The sequence below is a fragment of the Lissotriton helveticus genome, chromosome 6 (assembly GCF_964261635.1).
Source record: "Lissotriton helveticus chromosome 6, aLisHel1.1, whole genome shotgun sequence".
Lineage (NCBI taxonomy): Eukaryota > Metazoa > Chordata > Amphibia > Caudata > Salamandridae > Lissotriton > Lissotriton helveticus.
The window spans coordinates 137654755-137672819 of NC_136067.1; positions in this window are offsets into that span (position 1 = coordinate 137654755).

The window sequence follows — 18065 nt, forward strand, 5'->3', positions numbered from 1 at the left end:
ACTCTGAATCTGCACTCTGAATCTGCACTCTGCACTCTGAATCTGCACTCTGAATCTGCACTCTGCACTCTGCACTCTGAATCTGCACTCTGCACTCTGAATCTGCACTCTGAATCTGCACTCTGCACTCTGAATCTGCACTCTGCACTCTGAATCTGCACTCTGCACTCTGAATCTGCACTCTGAATCTGCACTCTGCACTCTGAATCTGCACTCTGCACTCTGAATCTGCACTCTGCACTCTGAATCTCCACTCTGAATCTGCACTCTGCACTCTGAATCTGCACTCTGAATCTGCACTCTGCACTCTGCACTCTGAATCTGCACTCTGCACTCTGAATCTGCACTCTGAATCTGCACTCTGCACTCTGAATCTGCACTCTGCACTCTGAATCTGCACTCTGAATCTGCACTCTGCACTCTGAATCTGCACTCTGAATCTGCACTCTGAATCCGCACTCTGAATCTGCACTCTGAATCTGCACTCTGAATCTACACTCTGAATCTGCACTCTGAACTCTGAATCTGCACTCTGAACTCTGAATCTGCACTCTGCACTCTGAATCTGCACTCACAATCTGCACTCTGCACTCACAATCTGCACTCTGCACTCACAATCTGCACTCTGCACTCACAATCTGCACTCTAAGTCTGCACTCTGCACTCTGAATCTGCACTGTGCACTCTGAATCTGCACTCTGAATCTGCACTCTGAATCTGCACTCACAATCTGCACTCACAATCTGCACTCACAATCTGCACTCACAATCTGCACTCTGCACTCACAATCTACACTCTGCACTCACAATCTGCACTCTGAATCTGCACTCTGCACTCTGAATCTGCACTCTGCACTCTGAATCTGCACTCTGCACTCACAATATGCACTCTGCACTCACAATCTGCACTGTGAATCTGCACTCTGCACTCTGAATAAGCTATCTGCACTTTGAATCTGCACTCTGAATCTGCACTCTGAATCTGCACTCTGAATCTGCACTCTGAATCTACACTCACAATCTGCACTCACAATCTGCACTCTGAATCTGCACTCTGCACTCTGAATCTGCACTCTGCACTCTGAATCTGCACTCTGAATCTGCACTCTGAATCTACACTCTGAATCTGCACTCTGAACTCTGAATCTGCACTCTGAACTCTGAATCTGCACTCTGCACTCTGAATCTGCACTCTGCACTCACAATCTGCACTCTGCACTCACAATCTGCACTCTGCACTCACAATCTGCACTCACAATCTGCACTCTGCACTCACAATCTGCACGCTGCACTCACAATCTGCACTCTAAATCTGCACTCCGCACTCTGAATCTGCACTCTGCACTCTGAATCTGCACTCTGAATCTGCACTCACAATCTGCACTCACAATCTGCACTCACAATCTGCACTCACAATCTGCACTCTGAATCTGCACTCTGCACTCACAATCTGCACTCTGAATCTGCACTCTGCACTCTGAATCTGCACTCTGCACTCTTAATCTGCACTCTCCACTCACAATCCGCACTCTGCACTCACAATCTGCACTCTGAATCTGCACTCTGCACTCTGAATCCGCACTCTGCACTCTGAATCTGCACTCTGAATCTGCACTCTGAATCTGCACTCTGAATCTACACTCTGAATCTGCACTCTGAACTCTAAATCTGCACTCTGAACTCTGAACCTGCACTCTGCACTCTGAATCTGCACTCTGCACTCACAATCTGCACTCTGCACTCACAATCTGCACTCTGCACTCACAATCTGCACTCTAAATCTGCACTCTGAATCTGCACTCTGCACTCTGAATCTGCACTCTGAATATGCACTCACAATCTGCACTCACAATCTGCACTCGCAATCTGCACTCACAATCTGCACTCACAATCTGTACTCTGCACACTGCACTCTAAATCTGCACTCCGCACTCTGAATCTGCACTCTGCACTCTGAATCTGCACTCTGAATCTGCACTCTGAATCTGCACTCACAATCTGCACTCACAATCTGCACTCACAATCTGCACTCACAATCTGCACTCTGAATCTGCACTCTGCACTCACAATCTGCACTCTGAATCTGCACTCTGCACTCTGAATCTGCACTCTGCACTCTTAATCTGCACTCTCCACTCACAATCCGCACTCTGCACTCACAATCTGCACTCTGAATCTGCACTCTGCACTCTGAATCCGCACTCTGCACTCTGAATCTGCACTCTGAATCTGCACTCTGAATCTGCACTCTGAATCTACACTCTGAATCTGCACTCTGAACTCTAAATCTGCACTCTGAACTCTGAACCTGCACTCTGCACTCTGAATCTGCACTCTGCACTCACAATCTGCACTCTGCACTCACAATCTGCACTCTGCACTCACAATCTGCACTCACAATCTGCACTCTGAATCTGCACTCTGCACTCACAATCTGCACTCTGAATCTGCACTCTGCACTCTTAATCTGCACTCTCCACTCACAATCCGCACTCTGCACTCACAATCTGCACTCTGAATCTGCACTCTGCACTCTGAATCCGCACTCTGCACTCTGAAACTGCACTCTGAATCTGCACTCTGAATCTGCACTCTGAATCTACACTCTGAATCTGCACTCTGAACTCTAAATCTGCACTCTGAACTCTGAACCTGCACTCTGCACTCTGAATCTGCACTCTGCACTCACAATCTGCACTCTGCACTCACAATCTGCACTCTGCACTCACAATCTGCACTCTAAATCTGCACTCTGAATCTGCACTCTGCACTCTGAATCTGCACTCTGAATCTGCACTCACAATCTGCACTCACAATCTGCACTCACAATCTGCACTCACAATCTGTACTTTGCACACTGCACTCTGAAACTGCACTCTGCACTCTACATATGGTATGTTATGCTTACATACTTTCCATATATTATCCATGTATATGCCACATTTAGTTAAGAATATATGTTCTGTTTAGTTACATTACTTTGTTTGTATACCCTTTTATGCTGCTCTAAAGTTATTTCAATGGGTGAAATGCGGAGCCTGGGTAGCAGGAAGGAGAAGATAAGAGAGTGCATCGAGTGAGGACTTGTGAGCAAGCGCCTTAAGCCATCAGGATGCTACTTCAAGGCACGTAGACAGGGTCGTAATACCCAATGATACTCGTAAAGGTAGCTACAAAAATGGCGTTAGGTTGTGCACACACCCTGCAAAGATGCGTGTAGCACCTGAAGTCACAAGTTGAACCTGGTGTTGTTCGCTACAATAGACGATAGTTATCAGTGAGGTTTGTTCCACCATGAAACGAAAGTTGGCTGCCGAGAGTAACAAGGCAGTGCTGGGAGGGGGGCTGCACACCAACTGAAGTGCTCTGGTTGCACGGCCTGCGGCCGTGTGTAGTGATAAGCCTTTGAAGTATGTCACGGCGCCTGAGGGGAGAGCAGAGAGAAGAGAAGGCTCGTGCGGGCAGAAAGGACGGCCGTGGGAGGTGGGAGGAGAATTCAGCATGGCTGGGGAGGGGGAGGAGAAATTAAAGTAAAGGCTGTGTTTGCGGGGAGAGAGAGGGGAGGTGCTGGTGTGGGAGGAGTGCTGCTACGGCCTGGGGGAAGCTGGCTGGGGAGGAGGAGGAGAAATGAATGTATGGCTGTGGGGAACAGAGTTTATGGCCCAAAAGTGCGTGCCTGTGGCCACGTGAACTTCAAGAAAATTGCAAGGAACGAAGCCCTTGGTTTGACGAGGATTTCGAGCACTTGAATTCTCGCTCCTCAATGCGCTTGCGCGCATTGTAGGTCACGAGACCTAAACACATCCCAGAAGTCTATCCCCTGTATCCCTTCACCATCCAAAAATAGGTAAGACAAGTGGTCGCTCAGCCTAACTCGTTCATGTACTAGTATCAGAGTCCGAGTCCTCCGGAGGAGGAGGTTCACATATATCACCTCGGTGAGTATTCCATCCTCCCCAGACCTTCCCCCAATTTTTCGGGCAACCACGGTGGATATATGCTGATTTTTCTGCCACCATTGCCATATCCATGTCCTTGCACCACTGATTGAGAGTGGGGCTAACACCAGATCCCCAGCGCTGTGCAACATTACGTTTTGCAACCGTCATGCCTAAGGTTACTCAGTCCTGAGCAATCTTATTCAAATCTGTTGGTTCCCATATATTGAGTAGGAGGCATCTCGGGTCTGGCAGTGTAACAAACCTTCTCTTTGAATGTATTTTTCTGTCTGTGTTTTTAACTCTTTACTTCTCTCTAGTCCCTTTGGGGCATATTACCAAGCAATAGCGATAAGTATCGCTATTGCTTGGTTAGAGACAAAAATTTACCGCTGAGCTGCGGCGATTTGTATCGCAGATAAACCTTGTATTACCAAGGTTTGTCGCAAATGCGATAAAAAACGGCCGCAATGCATGAATACCGCTGAAAAGTCAGCGATATTCATGCATTACCGAGCTAATGCTCTAAGCCATGTTATCCACCTCCCATTGGATAACATGGCTAAGAACTGCTCAGGGCAGGTGTTAGCTTTTGGAGATATTCGCGCTTAGCGCGAATATCTCAAAAAGTTGGTAATAGGAGATAGCGATGTTAGCGACTGTTTCCAGTCGCTAACATCTTGGCACGCCCACTTTGCATGTCATTAGTGATAAATATCACTGACATGCAAAGTGGGGCCCAAGATGGTCGCTATCTCCTACTAGCTGTCGCTAACTGGGGTTAGCGACAGCTAGGTAATAGGGAGATAATTTTATCTCCGCTTTCTTGGCTTTTAATGCCAAAAAAGCGGAGGTAAACCCCCTTGATAATATGCCCCTTTGTTTCCCGTGGCTTTCTCTCATTTTCCATGTTTTGGGCTACCAAAGGGTTTCTGCTGGTTAAGAAAACCTGAACATTATCAAGGAGCTCAGCTGAATGTTTTTCACCTTCCGGACGGAATTTTCATTTCAAAATATACTAAGACAAGTGGTAACTTAGTTTGAGTTCTATGATAGGAAGTGATGTTTAACAGTATGATCGGGGCTCTGAGGGATATGCGTCCTTCAAAGATCACTACAAACTTCTGAAGAAGGTGACATTGTCTGGGGGCTGCGAGACTCCTAAGCAATTGTTTTGATTCTACAGGGAGCCTGCATGTTTTTCTGCTTTTGGTATAGAAAATGTCTGTGTTTTTATGGCTATTTTTAGATTCTTCGATCTTTTTTTTTCTAAATCTTTTTATTGAAACATACATCCGCTAAGCAGTACAGTGCGAAGGGTCATGCAGGTTATACATTACAGTACGCTTGGGTGGATGGATACATTGATTACATCATAGAGAGGAACATCATGGGGTTATAGGGACATCGGGGCATATTATCAAGGAGGTTTATCTCCGCTTTTTTGGCTTTAAAAGCCAAGAAAGCAGAGATAAAATTATCTCCCTATTACCTAGCTGTCGCTAACACCAGTTAGCGACAGCTAGTAGGAGATAGCGACCATCTTGGGCCCCACTTTGCATGTCAGAGATATTTATCACTAATGACATGCAAAGTGGGCGTGCCAAGATGTTAGCGACTGGAAACAGTCGCTAACATCGCTATCTCCTATTATCAACTTTTGGAGATATTCGCGCTTAGCGCGAATATCTCCAAAAGCTAACACCTGCCCTGAGCAGTTCTTAGCCATGTTATCCAATGGGAGGTGGATAACATGGCTAAGAGCATTAGCTCAGTAATGCATGAATATCGCTGACTTTTCAGCGATATTCATGCATTGCGGCCGCTTTTTATCGCATTTGCGATAAACCTTGGTAATACCAAGGTTTATCTGCGATAAAAATCGCCGCAGCTCAGCGGTAAAATTTTGTCTCTAACCAAGCAATAGCGATAATTAGCGCTATTGCTTGGTAATATGCCCCATCATGTTCTCAACACTTCGAGGTGGTACACAGATCTCCCCTCGATATACATTCCACGGATTCCAGATACAGGACCATTTTCTAGGGCACCCCCTTGCCAAATATACAGTTTTTTCTCTGAACATACACCAATCAAGGCTCTGCTCCCAGGCCTCCAGAGTGGGCGGTTGTGCTGCCCCCCACAAATGAGCGATGTTTCGTTTGGCCAACATGAACCCCAGTGTGACCCATTGTGTCTGAGAAGTGTTTAAATCTGTGGGTTCCCAAATGTTTAAACGACATCGTCTCACCTCCGGGCGAAGAGAGACGTGCAGCACCTCATTAATTGTATCATGGATCTGGAGCCAGTAAGAGCTAATATGTGTGCATTCCCTGATGGTGTGCATAAATGTTCCAGTGAGGCCACAACCCCTCTTGCATTCGCCTGTGTCGGACCATCCTATGTGTACTAGCCGGGGCCCAGTTATAAAGATCCTGTGGAGGATTTTAAGCTCAACCAGTCTCAGGCATGCCGGAATAGTCACCTCTTTAGGGGAGGATACTGCAGTCTGCCAATCCTCATCATCTAGTTCTATCCCATCCTGTGTCCACTTATCCCGCAGTATCTGGAGAGGGCATTGTAGGTCACGAGACCTAAACACATCCCAGAAGTCTATCCCCTGTATCCCTTCACCATCCAAAAATAGGTAAGACAAGTGGTCGCTCAGCCTAACTCGTTCATGTACTAGTATCAGAGTCCGAGTCCTCCGGAGGAGGAGGTTCACATATATCACCTCGGTGAGTATTCCATCCTCCCCAGACCTTCCCCCAATTTTTCGGGCAACCACGGTGGATATATGCTGATTTTTCTGCCACCATTGCCATATCCATGTCCTTGCACCACTGATTGAGAGTGGGGCTAACACCAGATCCCCAGCGCTGTGCAACATTACGTTTTGCAACCGTCATGCCTAAGGTTACTCAGTCCTGAGCAATCTTATTCAAATCTGTTGGTTCCCATATATTGAGTAGGAGGCATCTCGGGTCTGGCAGTGTAACAAACCTTCTCTTTGAATGTATTTTTCTGTCTGTGTTTTTAACTCTTTACTTCTCTCTAGTCCCTTTGGGGCATATTACCAAGCAATAGCGATAAGTATCGCTATTGCTTGGTTAGAGACAAAAATTTACCGCTGAGCTGCGGCGATTTGTATCGCAGATAAACCTTGTATTACCAAGGTTTGTCGCAAATGCGATAAAAAACGGCCGCAATGCATGAATACCGCTGAAAAGTCAGCGATATTCATGCATTACCGAGCTAATGCTCTAAGCCATGTTATCCACCTCCCATTGGATAACATGGCTAAGAACTGCTCAGGGCAGGTGTTAGCTTTTGGAGATATTCGCGCTTAGCGCGAATATCTCAAAAAGTTGGTAATAGGAGATAGCGATGTTAGCGACTGTTTCCAGTCGCTAACATCTTGGCACGCCCACTTTGCATGTCATTAGTGATAAATATCACTGACATGCAAAGTGGGGCCCAAGATGGTCGCTATCTCCTACTAGCTGTCGCTAACTGGGGTTAGCGACAGCTAGGTAATAGGGAGATAATTTTATCTCCGCTTTCTTGGCTTTTAATGCCAAAAAAGCGGAGGTAAACCCCCTTGATAATATGCCCCTTTGTTTCCCGTGGCTTTCTCTCATTTTCCATGTTTTGGGCTACCAAAGGGTTTCTGCTGGTTAAGAAAACCTGAACATTATCAAGGAGCTCAGCTGAATGTTTTTCACCTTCCGGACGGAATTTTCATTTCAAAATATACTAAGACAAGTGGTAACTTAGTTTGAGTTCTATGATAGGAAGTGATGTTTAACAGTATGATCGGGGCTCTGAGGGATATGCGTCCTTCAAAGATCACTACAAACTTCTGAAGAAGGTGACATTGTCTGGGGGCTGCGAGACTCCTAAGCAATTGTTTTGATTCTACAGGGAGCCTGCATGTTTTTCTGCTTTTGGTATAGAAAATGTCTGTGTTTTTATGGCTATTTTTAGATTCTTCGATCTTTTTTTTTCTAAATCTTTTTATTGAAACATACATCCGCTAAGCAGTACAGTGCGAAGGGTCATGCAGGTTATACATTACAGTACGCTTGGGTGGATGGATACATTGATTACATCATAGAGAGGAACATCATGGGGTTATAGGGACATCGGGGCATATTATCAAGGAGGTTTATCTCCGCTTTTTTGGCTTTAAAAGCCAAGAAAGCGGAGATAAAATTATCTCCCTATTACCTAGCTGTCGCTAACACCAGTTAGCGACAGCTAGTAGGAGATAGCGACCATCTTGGGCCCCACTTTGCATGTCAGAGATATTTATCACTAATGACATGCAAAGTGGGCGTGCCAAGATGTTAGCGACTGGAAACAGTCGCTAACATCGCTATCTCCTATTATCAACTTTTGGAGATATTCGCGCTTAGCGCGAATATCTCCAAAAGCTAACACCTGCCCTGAGCAGTTCTTAGCCATGTTATCCAATGGGAGGTGGATAACATGGCTAAGAGCATTAGCTCAGTAATGCATGAATATCGCTGACTTTTCAGCGATATTCATGCATTGCGGCCGCTTTTTATCGCATTTGCGATAAACCTTGGTAATACCAAGGTTTATCTGCGATAAAAATCGCCGCAGCTCAGCGGTAAAATTTTGTCTCTAACCAAGCAATAGCGATAATTAGCTCTATTGCTTGGTAATATGCCCCATCATGTTCTCAACACTTCGAGGTGGTACACAGATCTCCCCTCGATATACATTCCACGGATTCCAGATACAGGACCATTTTCTAGGGCACCCCCTTGCCAAATATACAGTTTTTTCTCTGAACATACACCAATCAAGGCTCTGCTCCCAGGCCTCCAGAGTGGGCGGTTGTGCTGCCCCCCACAAATGAGCGATGTTTCGTTTGGCCAACATGAACCCCAGTGTGACCCATTGTGTCTGAGAAGTGTTTAAATCTGTGGGTTCCCAAATGTTTAAACGACATCGTCTCACCTCCGGGCGAAGAGAGACGTGCAGCACCTCATTAATTGTATCATGGATCTGGAGCCAGTAAGAGCTAATATGTGTGCATTCCCTGATGGTGTGCATAAATGTTCCAGTGAGGCCACAACCCCTCTTGCATTCGCCTGTGTCGGACCATCCTATGTGTACTAGCCGGGGCCCAGTTATAAAGATCCTGTGGAGGATTTTAAGCTCAACCAGTCTCAGGCATGCCGGAATAGTCACCTCTTTAGGGGAGGATACTGCAGTCTGCCAATCCTCATCATCTAGTTCTATCCCATCCTGTGTCCACTTATCCCGCAGTATCTGGAGAGGGTCTTCCATGTGGTTGATTAACTTCTTGTATATCAATGAGATTGTTTTGTCGGGGAGGTGACCATCTAGAATTCTATCTTCCAGGGGAGAGCCCTCCGGGGGATCGGAACCCCTTGGTAGCAGAGATTGGCGTGAGTGTGAGACCTTGGCATAATGAAAGTACTCAGCTCATATTCGCTTTGGAGCATACTGAAGGACTTGACCCCCTCTCTCCTCCAGATATCCTTGATAGCGGAGATATCAATTAGGTCCCACCTATCGAAGCCCTTCTTTTTCCACAGATCACCCAGCTGCTCCGAGTCCCAAAGAGGGATGGCCAAAGTCAATGTATGTCTCCAACCCAGTGAGTTGGTGGCATTGTGCCAAATTTGAACAGAATGTTTTGTGGGGCCCGTTAACAAAAGTCTTTTAGGTCGGGAGTACAAAGCTCTGCCGTAGGTGCCTCCCGGGAGGAGCCACCTATCCATAGCATAGCCCGGGTCGTCCACACGACCATACATACAGTGGTTGATGGCCACCAGTTGAGAGGCCCAATAATATTTATTGAGATCTGGGAGGCTGATGCCTCCGTCGTACCAATTCAGCGTTAGTTTGTTGAGAGTAATTCGGGGTCTACCATCCCACAATAAGTCCCTCTGTAGGCCTTTGATTTTCCTAAAATAGTGGGCTGGAACTAGAACTAAGGTGTTTTGAAGGGCATAAAGGAATTGTGGTAAGCCAATCATTTTGAATAGGCCGGCCCTGCCCAGGAGTGAAATAGGGAGCGTCTTCTAGCTAGCAATGTCACTTTTGAGTCTCCGAAGAGGGGGAAAAGATTTTGGGCATAATGGACCGAGGGGTCAAGTGAGATAAAAATTCCCAGATATTTAAACCCGGCTGTGTTGATTTGTATTGGACAGTCCCCGGGTGAAACAGGGGGGTCCCCGCTCAATACAAATAGTAGGGACTTTCCCCAATTGATGGAGAGGCCAGAGAATCTGCCGAAGATTGCGAGGATGTCTAGTACTACCGTCACCAATTTCTTTGGATAGGCCAAATAAAGCAGTATGTCGTCCACGTATAAAGATATGCGGTCCTCCCATCCAGGGGACCACCTAAGTCCCCTTATCATCGGATCCCAACGGATCCAAGCAGCAAAGGGTTCTAAGGCCAAGGAGAAAAGGAGGGGGGATAGTGGGCAACCCGACTAAGCGAAAAAATGGCCGCAACTTTGTTTTTTACCACCACTTGAGCTAGTGGGTCGGAGTACAAAAGACCCACCCAGTGAATATAGTTCGGGCCAAAACCTAACTTCGCTAAGACTGCCCATAAATAGGGCCACTCAATTGTATCGAAAACCATGGTTGCATCTAGTGACACAACCACAGCTGGTTCTCGAAGTGTGTGGGCTCTAGCCACCACCCCGTGATCTCTGCGCAAGTTGAGGGCAGTATTTCTATTGGGCATAAAACCAGATTAATCTGGATGCACGAGGCCAATGATCACCTTCACCAAGCAGTTAGCTAAAAGTTTGGCTAATATATAAGGTTCTGCATTTAGAAGAGAGATGGGTCTATAGGATGCACAGTCTGTTTTAGCCTTCCCTTCCTTATGGATTGTGACAATGGTAGCTATCCCTAGCTTACTCATACATAGCTTTCAGATAAGGAGCAAGTTTATCTGGCTTAAGTTAAAGTTCAATGGGGAGTCCGTTCGGCCAAGAGTTTTCCCAGAGCGGATCGCTTGTGCAATTGTCGGCCATGAATAAAGATATGCGGTCCTCCAATCCAGGGGCCCACCTAAGTCCCCTTATCATCGGATCCCAACGGATCCAAGCAGCAAAGGGTTCTAAGGCCAAGGAGAAAAGGAGGGGGGATAGTGGGCAATCCGACTAAGCGAAAAAATGGCCGCAACTTTGTTTTTTACCACCACTTGAGCTAGTGGGTCGGAGTACAAAAGACGCACCCAGTGAATATAGTTCGGGCCAAACCCTAACTTTGCTAAGACTGCCCATAAATAGGGCCACTCAATTGTATCGAAAGCCATGGTCGGATCTAGTGACACAACCACAGCTAGTTCTCGAAGTGTGTGGGCTCTAGCCACCACCCCGTGATTTCTGCACAAGTTGAGGGCAGTATTTCTATTGGGCATAAAACCAGATTAATCTGGATGCACTAGGCCACTGATCACCTTCACCAAGCAGTTAGCTAATAGTTTGGCTAATATATAAGGTTCTGCATTTAGAAGAGAGATGGGTCTATACGATGCACATTCTGTTTTAGCCTTCCCTTCCTTATGGATTGTGACAATGGTAGCTATCCCTAGCTTACTCATACATAGCATTCAGATAGGGAGCAAGTTTATCTGGCTTAAGTTAAAGTTCAATGGGGAGTCCGTTCGGCCAAAAGTTTTCCCGGAGCGGATCGCTTGTGCAATTGTCGGCCATGAGAGGTCTGTCCATAAAGTCTCGATCATCCAGGGAAAGACCAGGGAGCTTAATATCCCGTAACAAGTCCTGAGAGTCTGCTTCTGTCTGGGAGTACACTGACATGTAGATCGTTTGAAAATGGTCAGCAAACTTACCAACTATTTCCTTGGCTCCGTGATCGAGATGCCACCCTCTGCTACAAGCCCTGGGACCAGCTGGCTTGCCCATTCCCTTCTGTCTAGCCACGCTATGAGCTTTCCTGCCTTTTCTCCCAAATCATAAAGTCTAACCTGCTTTTCCCTGCTGAGGGCCTTGGCCCTATCGGAGACTAGAGATCTGTAGTCATGCTGCTTCAGGCCCTAGAGTTTCTCACACTGTCTGTTTTCCCCCGGGGGCTGGGGGGGGGGGGGGCATAATTCAAACCCTGGCAGCTGCAGTTGCCCAGGGGGGCAAAACCGCCAAGGGAATGACAGGCTCCAGGTACAGCCATTGTGGCACACCCAGTTGTCTTCTTTCGCTGACCCCCGGGACACCTGTCTCGGCTCCTCTCACCTGGGGTGGTCTAAATGCCAGTGAAAGCACAGGGGGAGCACTGTGATAAAAGTACGCAAGGCCAAGTCCAAGACAACACACTGCTTTCCCAAAGCACCCCTGAGCTCTCGGTGGTTTCCAGTACCTCAATGGATCAGTTATGTTCACGCCGGGTCACTGATGAGGCTGATGGTGTGGGGGACGTGACTCCGATGGTGCAATCGCGGGGGGGGCACAATAGTCAAATGCGCATCGCAGCCATTAGCCAGCTGGCGGAAGTGTCACGAAGTCCAGAACCCACCACCGCCGCGGGTATCAGGCACCCGGGTGCTGGAATGTTGAGGAGAGTCGTGGCGGCACCAGTGGGATTGCGCCACCGCTACACGTTGCGGCCAGACTGGCCGGGTCTCCCCGCCGGCGCTCTCCTGCAGTGTAATGAGTGGGAGCTTGCAGCCAGGCGTCCACTCACCGCCGCCGCCACGGCCTAGATCGGTCGGGTCTCCCCTCCGGTGTCTGGGGTACTGTGGGCCCCAGCTTCCGTGGTCTCTGTAGGCCTCAATGCGTAGGGAAAGATTTCTCCCTCATCAGATCTCTGCGGCGGTTCCGGGACGGCAGGCTGGGAACCACTACTGGTCCAACTCCGGAAGCTGTCATCGGGTGAGTCGGATATTAATGCAGGATAGTCGCGGGGCAGGGACGGTCTCCGGAGCTAGTACACTACGTGGCCATCTTCGACCCACGCTTGGCCACGCACCCGGACTCTTAGATATTTTTAATCTTCCTGTCGATATTTCCCACCTTCTTACCATTTGAAGAGAGCAGTACTTTGTGCATTTTGTCCTCTTTGTCTGTTACCAATCTGTGTGAATGGTGCTCCCTTTCCCACTTTCTCTGCAGAGGTTCAGCATCCTACCCCTTGAGTTCTAAGCAAGCTATAAATCAGCAACTAATCAAACACTAAATCTATTTCTATCAGATTTCATTAACAAAATCAGTCTGCTATACACGTACAGTTCGGTTTTTGGAAACAGCACAGTACCAAAACAGCTCTCTTAATTGTTGTAGAAAATGTAAGAACAATTATGGACCTTGGTGGCAACTGTGCCTTGATTCATTTAGAGCTCTCAACAGCATTTAACACCATCAGCCACAAGCTTCTCATAAGCCTTCTTCAAGAGATGGGCATCAGAGACATTGCTCTCTCTCTTCTATTCTCTTTCCTCTCAGAAAGGGAACAGCAAGTAGCCATGAATGAATTTGCATAAAAATCCTTCACTCTTCCCTGCGGCGTTCCACAGGGCACATCCTTGAGCCCTACACAGTTAATCTTTACTCCACCCCCCTGACTAAACTGATCAAATCCTTTGGGTTCTTAGTGGTATTGTTTTGCGAACAGTACTCAAATCATCGTATCCGTGTCAGAAAAACCATACCCAAACAGCTAAACAATTCCGGAAATTCATAACGAACATCAGCACATGGATGAGTGAAAATGGCCTAAGGCTTAACTCTGGAAAAACTGAGGTTCCATTATGTGGTAATAACATCACCTTTTCGTCCCCAGATTGGTGACCACAGGACTTAGGCCCTCTTGCTACGCGAGTGGATCAAGGGAGAAATCTCAGAGTCATATTTGACAAACGGCTTACTTTCGATAAACAGGTGAACTAATTCACTTTTACGGTGTTCTATCTTCTAAAGATCATCAGAAAAATTCTTACATTTATCCCCTTCCATCTTCAAAAATACGTGGTCACTGCACTAATTTTGTCCAAATTGGGTTACTGTAATGGGTTTTATGTGAATATGCAGCAGAACTTACTGGCAAAACTCAAAATCGTACTGAACACTGCAGCATGCCTTATCTTTGGACTTCTCAAACACCATTCACCTTCCACTACATTACTTGAACTCCGGCGGCTGTCAATAAAGAAAAGAATCACCTTTAAAGCCCTAAGCATGGCCTTTAAGGCTCTGCACAATTCAGGACCAGACTATTACATCCAGAAATTTAGATGGTACATTGCTTCTCGATCACTTCCCTCGATGAACGACAAAAACGTGACAGTTACAATCTTCAGGAAAGCCCAATGGGGTAGCAAAAGTTTTCAGACCAGTTCTGCAAAAATTTGAAACGGAACCGTAAAGAATCACAAAACTAAAACTTCGCTACATTTTTACTAATACGCACTTTGCAAATTGTACAGTATCAAAACTGTGCTTAATCACGTAGTGTCACATCTAAATCTATAATATTCTCAGCCGCTTTGAAAAAGCAATTTTACATGCTTAACAGCATATAACCAATTCACAAAAATGAACTTTTACTATGAAAACATTAGGAAATGAGAGAGCTGATGATTTTGGGGTCCCCCCTAACGTAGGGGGAGCACCAAGCAGATGCCTTGAACCCAAAGAGCACACACAAAAAGCACATTTTGTTGAACTTCAGTGGTTATCCCATCATTTTAGGACCACCCCAAGCACAGTTATTGGCAAAAAAACAATCCCAACCAAAGGCCCTGCAAAGCATTATGGGACGAGATTAGCAGTGGCAGTGAATATTATAGTATCCAATATCAAAATAATTCTACAAAGAGCTGCAGTTCACCTAGTTGTTACTAGATGTCCCTCACGAGTCAAATGCAAAGCATTGAAATTATTCTTACATCAAGCTGCAGTTCACCTAGTTGTTACTAGATGTCCCTCACGAGTCAAATGCAAAGCATTGAAATTATTCTTACATCAAGCTGCAGTTCCACTGGTCGTCCCTAGATGTCCCTCACTAGTCAAATGCAAAGCATTGAAATTATTCTTACATCAAGCTGCAGTTCCACTGGTCGTCCCTAGATGTCCCTCATGAGTCTAATGACTCGTGAGGGACATCTAGTAACCACCAGTTGAACTGCAGATCTTTGTAGAATTCTTTTGATATTGTATACTATATATTATTCACTGCTAATCTCATCCCATAATGCTTTGCGGGGCCTTTGGTTGGGAATGTTTTTTGCCAATAACTGTGTTTGGGTTTGTCCTAAGAGGATGGGACCACAACTAAATCGTTCAATAAGATGTGCTTTTTTGTTTGCAAGGCATCTGTTTGGTACTCTCCCTAGGTTAGGGAGGATCGTAAAATCATCACATCTCCCACTGCTTGCTAATTTTTCAGTTTCACCATTGTGAAAGTACTATATGTATTTTAGCATATAAAGATAGAAATATTTATTTTATTATATCAGACGATACTACGTGAAGCTACGTGTAGTGCTGCTACGTAAACAATGCCCAGGCTTACACAAAACCACATCTTCAAATCAGAAAGGTTTTTTCAAATTTGGCTCTTCAATCACTAGCTACTTCCCCTGTAGTATATATTTTGAATTCTGGCTCCTCCCAAGGCAGCCCAAGACGCATTTGGGTAATCAAGCGCAATATAATATACATTAACAAAACATAAAATGACATAGCTGCCACGGCTATGCTTCAAATAGCTGTGATGTGCTGCTGGTGAGATAATAGAATGCTGAAGAACAGATTGCTTCTAGAAACCGTGCAGCACACTTAGAATAAAGGAGACGAGAGAGTAAATAGGAGGTAGTCGAAGAGGTGAATCTTCACCTTTTTCGGTCTCAGCTAGACAGCTGATGAGCTGTCTCAAAGAAACATGTGTTCTATCGGTGGACTTACAGGCCATCAATTTTCTACCATTTGTGAAATTCGACGTCACTTTGATCTTCTTTGATGCTATTCATCATGGCATGCGGGCATCGTGCCCTCTTCTTGTGTTTGGCCCTCCCATAGAGCATGGACCAAGTACATGTCTCCTTACATTTCTCCCAGTTTGCCCATTATTCCAAACTTTACCGCCAGATTTGTCTAGGTGGTTTTAATGGTAACATTTAATGCCTTTTTTTCATAATTAACTGTACGCCCTTTTAAATTGCTCCTAGGTCTCTCCACACTCCTGATGAAGACCCCAGGCTAAGGATTAAATAATCAAGAAATCAAAGGGGGGAGTGAAGAGGGAAGAGGTAGAATCGTCCAACCTCTCAATACTGTTATTCAAGGATTCTACCGCCCTTTCTAGATATATAAATGAATTAAATGTGCTAATCAAAATTAAGTTCTAAACAAATGAAGGTTGGTGTGAAAACACCAAGCACCTTCTCTTGTGTTGGAAAGGCAAAACCCCTCACACACTGAAACCTGATTCAGTGTCATGCTTCATCATTGGGGTCTTTTTGTCCCGCCACGGGACGGGGCGTGCTACGACCTACGTAGACTCTGGAGCACTTTTATTTGTTCATCTGGCTGGCTAAATCATTACCTCCCTGGCAAACTTTTCTAATTAACCATATTTTGTTTGATAATCTACTACCATTTTTGTTTGGCAATCTGCCGCCTATTGGCTTTTCCTGTAAAACATACTAACACACTTTTTTTACGTAATGTGTTTCATAAATTCTAATACTTTTTCCGCAATTAGTCATCTATAACCAATTTATGGTGATCTTTTGATTTTACAAGCCTAATATTTTTCTTTCCAAAATTATACAAATATTTTCTTTAGAATTTATTTTTCAATATTATTTTTCATTTAATTTTTCAGAAATTAATTACAAAATATTTTTGACATCATATGTGCTAAAACAAGCCATCAGGAACCGATCTTGAACTTCCCCTGATTAAACACAACCTACACGAATACAAATAACCAAACAGGAAGTGTGGTTACAGGAGGCTCCCTCTAGATCCTATCGACGGCGGCCATTTTATAGTTGAGTGCACAGTCTAGTGTTTCTATCTACAACCAACACAAACATCCAACCAGGAAGTGTGGTTACAAAAAAGCCTCTGCAAAGATTCATTAGCGGCGGCCATCTTTGAGAAGTGCTCAGTCAAGTGTTTCTACCCACTTGTTTTCCAAGTTTTGAGCGTGCTTTCATACACCGGCAAACGAGCTAAAAGCCGGGCTCTGACAACATCCAGAACATGTTCCGGTGAGCCACGAGAAGGTAATCCCTGCACTACTTCCAGCATATAAGTAGGACTAATCTTTAAAGAGCCGACCGTCGGATATGACAATCTGAATTAGAGTACGACAACGATACAGTTGTTTACACTTTTTCTTTTTTTTTAAAACCCACAGTGTCTGAACACAGGCGCCTTTCACCTCTTGTGCAAGCTCATGGGGCAACTACGTTATTACACGAATGTATGTATACCTACAATAAATTTGATAACACAATGTGGAAGTATGGTTGCTTAGGAGTTGATGCTCACATGTATGCATACCTATCTAAAGACTAAATGTGGGATACAACGAACCTTTGAAAGTCCACAATAAGGCGTGAATGAGATATTAATGAATGTGAAACCTGGCTAAACATAAATACTTTACAAACCACTGTGAGGAGTGTTTTTTAGTTTTCTGTGAGTGAGTGAGATTCACTATTGGGTTGTACAACACCCACTAGGGGCATAAAAATTTGGTGTCTGCATAAGAGAAATATATCACGGTGGTAGTCACCACGATACTTTCCACATGATGGTGATGTGAATACAATGTGTGATAAATAATGAGTGACGGCCTAAGTGAGGCGTACAGAGAACAGTACTTTTGACCAGCAGGCACACGTACTATATTATTAGTGTATCACCTATTGAGGTGACATAGGGATCGTTCTTTTTAGGTCCTGTGGAAGAAAGCCAGGGGGGCGGCATCTGAAACATGTCGACCCTGTAGAAAGTGACTCATTATAGTACACCATCTACACCTCCCCATTTTTTACTATTCCCAGCTAGGAAAGGCAGTAAAATGATTTATTCCACAAACCAGGGAATTTTTAACTATCGCACATATGTTTCACGATCCTC